This window comes from Sus scrofa, chromosome 18 (genome assembly GCF_054392235.1).
Source record: "Sus scrofa isolate SSC_HxYL_T2T_F1_AM1 chromosome 18, Sscrofa_HxYL_maternal_Yorkshire_Landrace_v2.0, whole genome shotgun sequence".
In the NCBI taxonomy this organism is placed as follows: Eukaryota; Metazoa; Chordata; class Mammalia; order Artiodactyla; family Suidae; genus Sus; species Sus scrofa.
Genome location: NC_139400.1, coordinates 19,130,168 through 19,141,032, shown reverse-complemented (window position 1 = coordinate 19,141,032; position 10,865 = coordinate 19,130,168).

Below are 10,865 nucleotides of genomic sequence, written 5' to 3'. Positions count from 1 at the left end.
ATACTCTGAAAACTACAAGACCCTGATGAAAGAAATCAAAGCTGACACAAACAGGTGTAAAGCTATATCATGCTCTTGGATTGGAAAGTACAGTCAAAATGACTGTACTACCCAAGGCAATCTACAGATTCAATGTAGTCCCTACCAAATTACCAATGGCATTTTTTTTTGGTCTTTTTGCCATTTCTTGGGCCGCTCCCATGGCATATGGAGGTTCCTAGGCTAGGGGTCGAATCGGAGCCTCTAGCCGTCAGCCTACACCAGAGCCACAGCAACTCAGGATCCAAGCCGTGTCTGCAACCTACACCACAGCTCACAGCAATGCTGGATCCTCAACCCACTGAGCAAGGCCAGGGATCAAACCTGCAACCTCATGGTTCTTAGTCGGACTCGTTAACCACTGAGCCACGACGGGATCTCCTACCAATGGCATTTTTCACAGAACTAGAACAAAATGTTTTAAAGTTTGTTTCAAAGCACAAAAGAACCAGAAGAGGAGTTCCTGTTCTGGCTCAGTGGTTAATGAATCTGACTAGGAACCATGAGGTTGTGGGCTCGATCCCTGGCCTCGCTCAGTGGGTTAAGGATCCAGTGTTGCCATGAGCTGTGGTGTAGGTTGCAGGTATGGCTTGGATCCTGCGTTGCTGTGGCTGTGGTGTAGGCCAGCAGCTAGAGCTCTGATTGAACCGCTAGCGTGGGAACCTCCACATGCTTTGAGTGCAGCCCTAGAGAAGACAAAAAGACAAAAAGACAAGACAAAAAAACCCAAAAAACAAAAACAAAACAAAACAAAACAAAAACAAAACAAAACAAAAAAGAATCAGAAGAGCTAAAGCCATCCTGAGAAAGAAAAGTAGAGCTGGAGAAATCAGGCTCCTTGACTTCAGACTATACTATAAAGCTACAGTCAACAAAACAGTAGGGTATTGACACAAACACAGAAATATAGATCTGTGGAACAGGATAAAAAGCCCAGAATTACAGCCGTACACCTATGGTTAACTAATCTATGACAAAGGAGGCAAGAAAATACAATGGAGAAAAGGGAGTCCCTTCAATAGTGGTGCTTGGAAAACTGGAGAGCTGCATGTAAAAGAATGAAATTATACTTCCTAACACCATACACCCACACACACAAAAACTCAAAACGGATTAAAGACCTAAATATAAGACCAGATACTATAAAACTCTTAGAGGAAAACAGGGAAACCCCTCTCTGACATAAACCCAGCAGTATCTTCTCAACTCCACCTCCTGAGTAATGACAGTAAAAACAGAAATAAACAAATTGGACCTAATTAAACTGAAAAGTTTTTGCATAGCAAAATGAAAAGACAACCCACAGATGGGAGAAAGTATTTGCAAATGAGGCAACTGTCAGGGGATTAATCTTCAAAATATATAAGCATCTCCTGCATCTCAAAGCCAAAAAAAAAAAAAAACCACAAAAAATGGGCAGAAGATCTAAACAGGCAATTCTCCAAAGAAGACATAAAAGATGGCCAAAAACACGTGCAAAGACGTTCAACATCACTAATGGAGAACTGCAAATCGAGACTACTGTGAGGTACCACATTACACCAGCCAGAATAGCCATAATCAAAAGTCTACAAACAGTAAATTCTGGAGAGGGTGTAGAGAAAAGGGAACCCTCTTACACTGTTGATGGGAATGTAAATTGGTGCAACCACTGTGGAAAGCAGTATGGAGATTCCTCAAAAAACTAAAAATAGAATTACCATATGATCCAGCAATTCCACTTCTGGGCATCTATCCAGAGAAAACCATGACTTGAAAAGACACATATATGTGTAACAGGGTCACCATGCTGTACAGCAGAAACGAATCCAACTAGGAACCATGAGGTTGCAGGTTTGATTCCTAGACTCACTCAGTGGGTTAAGGATCTGGCGTTGCTGTGAGCTGTGGTGTAGATTGAAGACACAGCTCAGACCCCGCATTGCTGTGACTCTGGTGTAAGGCTGGTGGCCACAGCTCCGGTTAGACTCCTAGACTGGGAACCTCCATATGCTGGGGGTGTGGCCCTGGAAAAGGCAAAAAGATAAAAAGAAAAAAAAAGATACACATACTTCAATGTTCACTGCAGCACTATATACAACAGCCAAGACATGGAAGCAACCTAAATGTCCATTGACAGAGGAGTGAATCAAGAAGATGTGATACGTACACATAATGGACTATTATTCAGCCATGAAAAGGAATGAAATAATGGCATTTGCAGCAACATGCTTGGACCTAGAAAATGCATGCTAATAAGTGAAGTTAGACAGTGAGATACCAACATCATATGCTATCACTGATACGTGTTTTCTAGAAAAAGGATACAATGAATTTATTTGTAGAATGGAAACTGACTCACAGACTTTGAAAGACTTATGGTTACCAAAGGAGACAGATTGGGGGTGGGGAGGAATGGGATGGGGATTTGGGATGGTAACATTGTAAAATTAGGTTGTGATGATGGTTGTATACATATAAATATAAAATTCACTGGAAAAAAAAAAAAAAGACCACAGGGAGGGAAGGAGATCGCAGCCTTTGGGAGCGCAGCACCTGTGGAGAGAGGCTATTCTCTTAAAGAGGGTGGATGCTTTCCTTCCATGAAGTCAAGTTGGGAGCCGAACCCTAGCAAAGAAGAGGGTGACTGAAAAAAAGGAGACTGGCCTCTCTTTCCACCTGAGCTGCAGGATGCACCTGCCCCTTGGGTCTGTCCTGAAGCACTTGAGAGTGGTACGGATGAGATCGCTCATAGCCAGACTGTTCAGGAACCTAGGCGTCTGCCCTCTCTCTTCCCCAGTCCTCTGAGTCTCTAACTGGATGTGCCCTGGGGAGGGAGGAGGCAGGTGCTGCTGGGCTCTGACAGGTATGCCCTCCTCTGGCATCCTGGTCTCTGGGAACACTTACCCCTGTCCACAAGCACGGGGTATTCTAAGCCGGAATCCTTCCAGACAGGTCTTATGCCCAGTGTGGCTCTCAGAGCATACCTCAGCAGGGCCACAGGCCTCCCCTTTTGAAGAATAAGGGTGCTGTCCACAGGGGCCCTGACTCAATGTTTGGCTTAGACCCGAGTCCCCCTGCCAGATGGCCCCAGGCCAGCAAGTTGCAGGACAGGGAAAGGCCACTCCTTATCCGCCCCCCACAGGACCTGGAATTGGGTCCAGTCCCCCCCAGAGTGCTCTCCCGCACTCACCATAAAGGTCCACACATTAGCCCTTAGAAGTTAGAACATTAATATTAGAACATTAGAACATAGACGTTAGATCATCTAGGAGTTGCCGTCGTGGCTCAGTGGTTAACGAAACCGACTAGGAACCATGAGGTTGCAGGTTCGATCCCTGGCCTCGCTCAGTGGGTGAAGGATCCCAGCGTTGCTGTGAGCTGTGGGGTAGGTCGCAGAGGAGGCTCGGATCCCCGTGTTACTGTGGCTCTCTGGCTGAGGCCAGCAGCTGTAGCTCCGATTAGACCCCTAGCCTGGGAACCTCCATATGCCGCACCTAGAAAAGACAAAAGAAAAAAGACAAAAAAAAAAAAAAAAAAAAAAAAAAAAGTTAGATCATTTAACACTAACAGTTAGAACGTGGTAGTATATATCCTTGTCACTAGATGGCGACCCCGTGTAAAGGGAAAGCAAAAAGCTGCGGACAGCCTCTTTCCCGGAGGCGGGGTCCCTGGAAGGAATCCAGGCAGCGGGGAGCTGGATAAAGAAGGGCTTTGGTAGTTACTGAATAGCTCTGTGAAGGGGAGGGGGGGAGTGCTGGCTTTCCGGTCTGCTCGGGGGCTAGGGAGGTGTGGCTTTTTAGGGCGATTTCCCCCAGTAGCCCCAGGATCCTTCCCTAGCGTTCTCGCCGGGCGCAGGGGACCAGGGGCCAAGCTCCTTGGCTGTCCCCACTCCCCGCCGGAGCTCTGCGCAGACGCGGACTGTGTCACCCTCGCTATCGGGTTGGGACCTGTTTTACCTCCCCCAAACGTTGCTCTTAGGTGAAGACTATCTCAGGGCAAGGACGTGAGCCCTGGAAGAGGGGGCGAGAACACGCACCTGCTGAGCAGGGGGCCTCTGAGGCGCCCGCTCTGGGCTCAAGGCCACGGTCAAGGTGGCGCCCGCGCTGGGGGGAGCAGTGCCGGGGCGGCACGGTCAGACCGCGGCCCCGTTTCCTCGAAAAACCGGAGTGGCTCTTTAAGGCTCACGGCTTGTGCATTTAAAATAACAACAACAACAAGAAGAAAAGCTCTGAAATGTGTCTGGAAGCTTGCGGAATTGCTCCACAGTCACGCATATCACGGCACCCAAATCAAAAGGCTTTGAAAATGGGTGAACCTGTTATCGAAGAAGCCACTGGGAGCGCACTCTGTGTAGCCGGGTCAGACCTCATGCTTGATGTGAATTCACTTAGCTCTGTGAAAACACCGGGCTCAGGCATCCTAGGATATTCTTGCCCAGGCCTTCAAGGTCGAGGTGTCACCTCTGGGTTATCAACAGAAACAATGAGGGAGGGGGCGGGGCTTCAGAGAATCTTGCACCCGTCATTTCCGAGGCCAAACCAGGGAACATAAGAAGGTTTACAAGGCTGTCTCTTTACTCCATTCAAGATGAAAACAGTTTTAGAACTCCAGGAAACCAGTGCTTATTCTTCCACTTTGAACACCCACTTAGTTGAATCAGAAAATGTAAGAAGAAAAAAAATTTCTACCCTGCTTTGTAGCTTCTAAGATATTCATTAATGTCTGGGCATATTTGAAAATAACTGGAGGCCACTTTCTAGTCTTCACCCGTTACCTTAATTCACAATATTCGCCATATGTGTGTTTCATTTCAGTTCTGGAAACAGCTGGAGCAGGGAGATGGGGAGCTGAGGCAGGGCGGTGATTTGCCCAGGCTCAGTGGCAAATTCACAGGCCAGCCAGGGCTGAAATGAGCCTGTGTGGGATTGCAAGAAGCGTTTGCCAAGACTGCTTGTGTGCCCTGCACTGTGTAAGATTTTGGGAACTCGGGGTTCAATATGATGCCTGGTCCCCTCCTTCTCTCAGGTTGAAAGTTACTCCATCAGAGAGATGCTGGGATCGGACCACCCCATCTGAAACAGCCTCGCGCCCCAGTCCTTCCCCTCTCTCCTTATGTGTCCTCACAGCAAACATCCCTACCTGATAGGTTTATTGTCTGCACCCCGCTGCCCGCCACACACACAAACTATAGCATCTGCGCCAGGACAAGATCTCTGTTAACACTTGGAGACCACAGGAAGATGCCTGCAGTTTTCCAACCTGCCTCCTCAACCGGGCTTGCCTGTGCAACCTCTCTCTGCAGCAGAACTTCCAGTTTTCTAGAAGTGTTCCCTGCCACTGCAGGCTGCTGCTCCAGAAACCAAATTATGGGTTTTTTGGGTGGGTTTTTTTTGGGCGGGGCTTCTGGCCCCCAGAGGATATTCCCCTTCCTTGTTGGCTCACTGTGCCGAATGGTGGCTGAATTCAGGCTTCTGAGCTGGATGAGGAAAAACATCTCATAATTACCACCCAAAGTCCAGAGCAGTTTCTATAGGTGGGGGCAGAGCCCACAGCAGCTGCTTGGTTTTCAAGAGAGAGATTTTCCAAGATCTTCTTGAGTCTCAAAATATTCACCCATGGCAGTGGTTCTAGAGGCATTAACGATGGTCAAATCTGGGTTGCTAGTGGCATGTAGTGGGGTGGACACCACAGATGCAGCAACATTCCACAGGCACAGGAAAGCCCCCCACCCCATAACACAGAATCATCCAGACCAAAATGTCAACAGTGCAGAAGCTGAGAAACCCTGGACTATGGCTCTTTAGGTTTATTTGGCTCTGAGTTGCTCCTTAAAAAAATCTCAATCCAAGAGAAGTTGTGGAATATTATATACACAATGGAATATAAAAAAGAATGAAATATTGCCATGTGTAGCAAATGTGGCAATCCTACTGAGAATGAAAGTATCACACTAAGTGAAGTCAAAGACAAATATATGCTATCACTTATATGTGGAATCTAAAAAATAATACAAAGGAATCTATTTACAAAACAAACAGACTCACAGACCTAGAAAACTTACGGTTACGAGAGGGGAATGGGGGGGGGAGATTAGGAGTACGGGATTAACAGATACACACCGTTATATATAAAACAGATAAGCAGCAGGGGTTTACTCTATAACACGGGGAACACTATCCAATATCTTGTAATAGCCTATAATGGAAAAGAATAAAAAAAAAAAACCGTATCACTTTGCTATACACCTGAAACTAACACAATATTGTAAATCAACTATACGTCAATTAAAAAAAAAAAAAACACCCTCAATCCAGGGTGTTTCTGTGCTTATTCTCATACTACAAATTAATCATTTGTTAATTTGTCTACTTGTTATGAATTTCTTTCTTTCTTACTCTTTTCCAAACAACTGTGCCTGTATGCATCACTTCTGGAGCCTCACTGAATATTCAGCAATGTGGGGACACAGCACAACTGCAGTCAGGGGTGAACCCTGGCTAGCCAGTGAGGCCCACACACTCCATAACTGCTCTCTGCCTTTGTTTGAAAACCTACACACAGCTTGATGTGGTCGCACACAGTAAGAACGCTAAGGCTTAGTCAGACTCACAATTTACCCAGAATCTTATTGTGTTGTATTGTATTAATTTTCTTGGGAGTTCCCATGGTGTAGGTCGCAGATTCAGCTTGGAACGCATGTGGCTGTGGCTGTGGTGTAGGCCGGCGGCTGCAGCTCCGATTCGACCCCTAGCCTGGGAACCTGCATATGCTATGGGTGGGGTCCTAAAAAGCAAAAAAAAAAAAAAAAAAAAAAAAAACAGTGTTTATTTTTGTCATTTTTGGGGAAAAGTATAAATCAGAAAATTAGACTTGGTTTTTATCCTAAGCCAATTTTCGTGTCATTTGCAGGTTCCTGTCACCTAATTAATTAAGGGCTAATTAATGCATGAGGTAGGGGTTTGGGGCAAGATTATCCTGAAGACACCTTTCTCATCTTAACTATCACTCTTTTTTGGACAGGACCAGTTTTTCTCTCCTCCCTCCCTTCCTTCCTTCTTTCTTTCTATGGTCGTACCTGCAGCATATGGAAGATCCTGGGCCAGGGATCGAATCTGACCTACACCACAGCTGTGGCAGCACCGGTTCCTTTAACCCACTGCACTGGGCTGGGGATCAAACTCATGCTTCCAGAGTGACCTGGACCGCTGCAGTCGGATTCTTAACCCACTGCAACCACTGCAGGAACTCCAGGACCAGCTTCTCTTGGTTTGGTTCCATCAGAAACGCGAAGCTCAGCTGCCCTCTCACTCTCAGGGCGCTCACTCAGGGCTCAGCTTCCATCCACCAGCAGAGCCCGGGTCAGGAGGCCCTGGGGGCTGGGACTGGGCTCATCACTGGCCTCTGTAGTCCCAGCACCTAGCCCTGCGCCCCGTGTGTAACTGGTGCTCGACAATGGAAAGAATTTGTTGAAGGAAGAGCTTTTGATCCCCGTGGGCTTGACTGTCATGTCTGGGGGAAGTGGGGTGTCTGTGAAGGTGACTGGCAGTTCCTGGGTCTCGAGTCCAGCGTCTCATTTTGTAAAGCCATAAGTGGATGGCTCGGCCACCTGACCAGCATCTGACGAAGTCTTTTTTTTTTTTTTTTTTTTTTTTTTGTCTTTTGTCTTTTTAGGGCCACACCTGTGGCATATGGAGGTCCCCAGGCTAGGGGTCTAATTGGAGCTATAGCTCCTGGCCACAGCCACAGCCACAACCACAGCCATAGCAACGCGGGATCTGAGCCACATATGTGACCTACACCGCAGCTCACGGCAACGCCGGATCCTTAACCTGCTGAGTGAGGCCAGGGATCAAACCCGCAACGTCATGGTTTCTAGTTGGATTCGTTTCCACTGCACCAAAACGGGAAATCCAGGCCAGGTCTTTATCTGGGTTATTAAGGGAAGAGAAGTTCTCTTTCTCCCGCTGACCTTGCATCTGGGAAGATGTGATCCTGGAGCACTTTCCTTTGTGTGGAGTCTGAGAATGGAGCCAATATGGAGAAGAACAGAGCTCAAATATGGAGACGCCTTGATGACCTAATTTAAGCGTCTGGTCCAGGTTTACCTGGAGCCCCTCCCTCTCCACCCTGAACTTTCAGTTACATGTGCAATGGATTTTTTTTTTTTTTTTTTTTTTGCCTAAGCCAGACTGGGCAGAGTTTTTTGCAGCTCACCCTAGGAAGTCTTACTATAGAAACCGGCATCAAGAATGGGGGATTGGGGAGTTCCTGCTGCGGCTCAATGGGTTAAGAACCCAACTAGTATCTATGAGGATGTGAGTTTGATCCCTGACCTTTTTTAGTGGGTTAAAGATCCGGCGTTGCCATGAGCTGTGGTGTAGGTCGCAGATACGGCTGGGATCCTACGTTGCTGTGGCTGTGGAGTAGACCGCCACCTGCAGCTCTTATTCGAACCCTAGGCTGGGAACTTCCACATGCTACAGGTGTGGCCCTAAAAAGCACACACACACACACACACAAAGAATGGAGGATTGTAATGACCCTGGAATATGGAATTGATGGAGTCAAGGAAGGTGGAAACCCTTCCCTTCTTGGCAGCAAATTGGCCTTTCTCATTACACAGTAATGAAGCAACAAATTCAGGTGTGGTCACTCATTGTTTAATGGGTGCTGCGCTGTGGTTTTGCAGGATGAAAGGAGTGCAGGAGAGGGAAGGCGGTGATGGGGGCACAAAATGTGAATGTACCGAATGCCACTGAGAAATCATTAAGATGGTCAGTTTTTATACTGCATGTATTTTACAATTAAAACATACACAGAGGAGTTCCCGTCGTGGCTCAGTGGTTAACAATCCGACTAGGAACCATGAGGTTGCAGGTTCAATCCCTGGCCTCGCTCAGTGGGTTAAAGATCCGGCGTTGCCGTGAGCCGTGGTGTTGGTCGCAGACGTGGCTCAGATCCTGTGTTGCTGTGAGCTGTGGTGTAGGCCGGCAGCTACAGCTCCAATTGAACCCCTAGCCTGGGAACCTCCATATGCTGCGGGAGCGGCCCAAGAAATGGCAAAAACAAACAAAAAGCAGAAAAAAAAATACAGTTTCTTTTTTCTTTTTTCTTCAAATGAGAAGCCCTTTCTACCTGTGACCCGCAATCCAGAGTGGCTGAAAGTCTGGTCCAGCTTGATTGGCAAAACTGAATTTTTCGCAACCCGCTGAGGGCACTGTGAGCACTGGCCAAGGACAGAAAATGGCAAGAGATAAGGTTGCAACTTAGGATGTCTTGTCTCTTGTTTTTTTGGTTTTTAAAAAAATTGTTTTAAAATTTTTTGTCTTTTTTTTTTTTTTTAAAGAACGTTTCTTATGTATTGGTTGCTGAACTGTTAAAGAATTTGCTGTGCAGGTAATTTTACTTATAATAGACTCTTGCTCATCTGAGTGGCTGTGGTGCTTCTGTTGTCCTAAAACCATTTCTGGGGTTTTTAAAATACAGGACCATGTTTTTCATTCGTGTCTTAAAAGATTACTGTGGTGCTCAGCGAATCTATCCCATCCTGCAGGAACCCCCAAGTTAAGGAAACAGTTTGTAGTCAGGAGCCTTGTCTCATTTGAGCTGAGGGGAGCTCAGCTGTGTTTGACCTGCATCCTCCCAAAGTGTCCTGGTATTTAAGGATCTATTTATGCAGGAGTCTTTAAGTCACTGTAAATATTCTTTCTTGAAAGTTTTAATTAAATGAGAATCATGGTAGTCTTCAAAAAAATAAAATAAAATTGTTTGTCTTTTTAGGACTGCATCCATGGCATATGGAAATTCCCAGGCTGGGGGCTGAATCAGAGCTGCAGCTGCCAGCCTGCACCACAGCTCATGGCAAGGCTGGATCCTCAACCCACTGAGCAAGGCCAGGGATCAAACCCGAGTCCTCATGGATACTAGTCGGGTTCGTTGGCAATGAGAATTTTTTTTTTTTTGTCTTTTTGCCATTTCTTGGGCCACTCCCGTGGCACATGGATGTTCCCAGGCTAGGGGTCTAATGGGAGCTGTAGCTGCCAGCCTACACCAGAGCCACAGCAACGCGGAATCCGAGCTGTGTCTGCGACCTACACCACAGCTCATGGCAATGCCAGATCCTTAACCCACTGAGCAAGGCCAGGGATCGAACCCACAACCTCATGGTTCCTAGCTGGATTTGTTAACCACTGCGCCACGACGGGAACTCCAGCAATGAGAATTTGATTGCTGGCAGCCAAGAATGGACTCTTGTGAAGAAGAACGATGCCAAAATACAACCATGTGATACAATACATCCTACTACCTGTACTTAGTACCTGTCTTCTCTTTGTGTTGGTTTTGCAATTTTTTTTCACCGTCCATTCACTTATGGACAATAAGTACAAATGACTTATATTTGTTATTATAAATGGTCTGTTCCTACCGCCACAGTAATGTGCAGTCTGGTTGCGGATCTTGGGTGACGTCATTGACTCCAGGGTGTGTGCCAACAGGGGGAGAAGGTGGTGTGCTTTCGGAAGCCCAGTGCGAAGGAATAAGCTGAGACGCCTATAAGTGGTATATAGGTTCAGCCCTCATCCATGGGGAACTAGCTGCCTAATACCCTCCCAGTTCAGCACCTGCTCATGACCATAAGAACCCACAGCCCATCCTCATGTAATAAGCAGTGAGGACGTTTCCTTCTAGCTGGGGAGACCGGCCAGCAAAAGAGGCTCTTGCCTAATTAGGAGATATTTGTCTTCAGGGGCCTCATTCAGAGACCATTTTTCCTACAGGTCTGCGATGTCTGGTGCCAGATGGGGTCTCTGACATCAGGTACATCCTTTAATCAGATTGTCAAG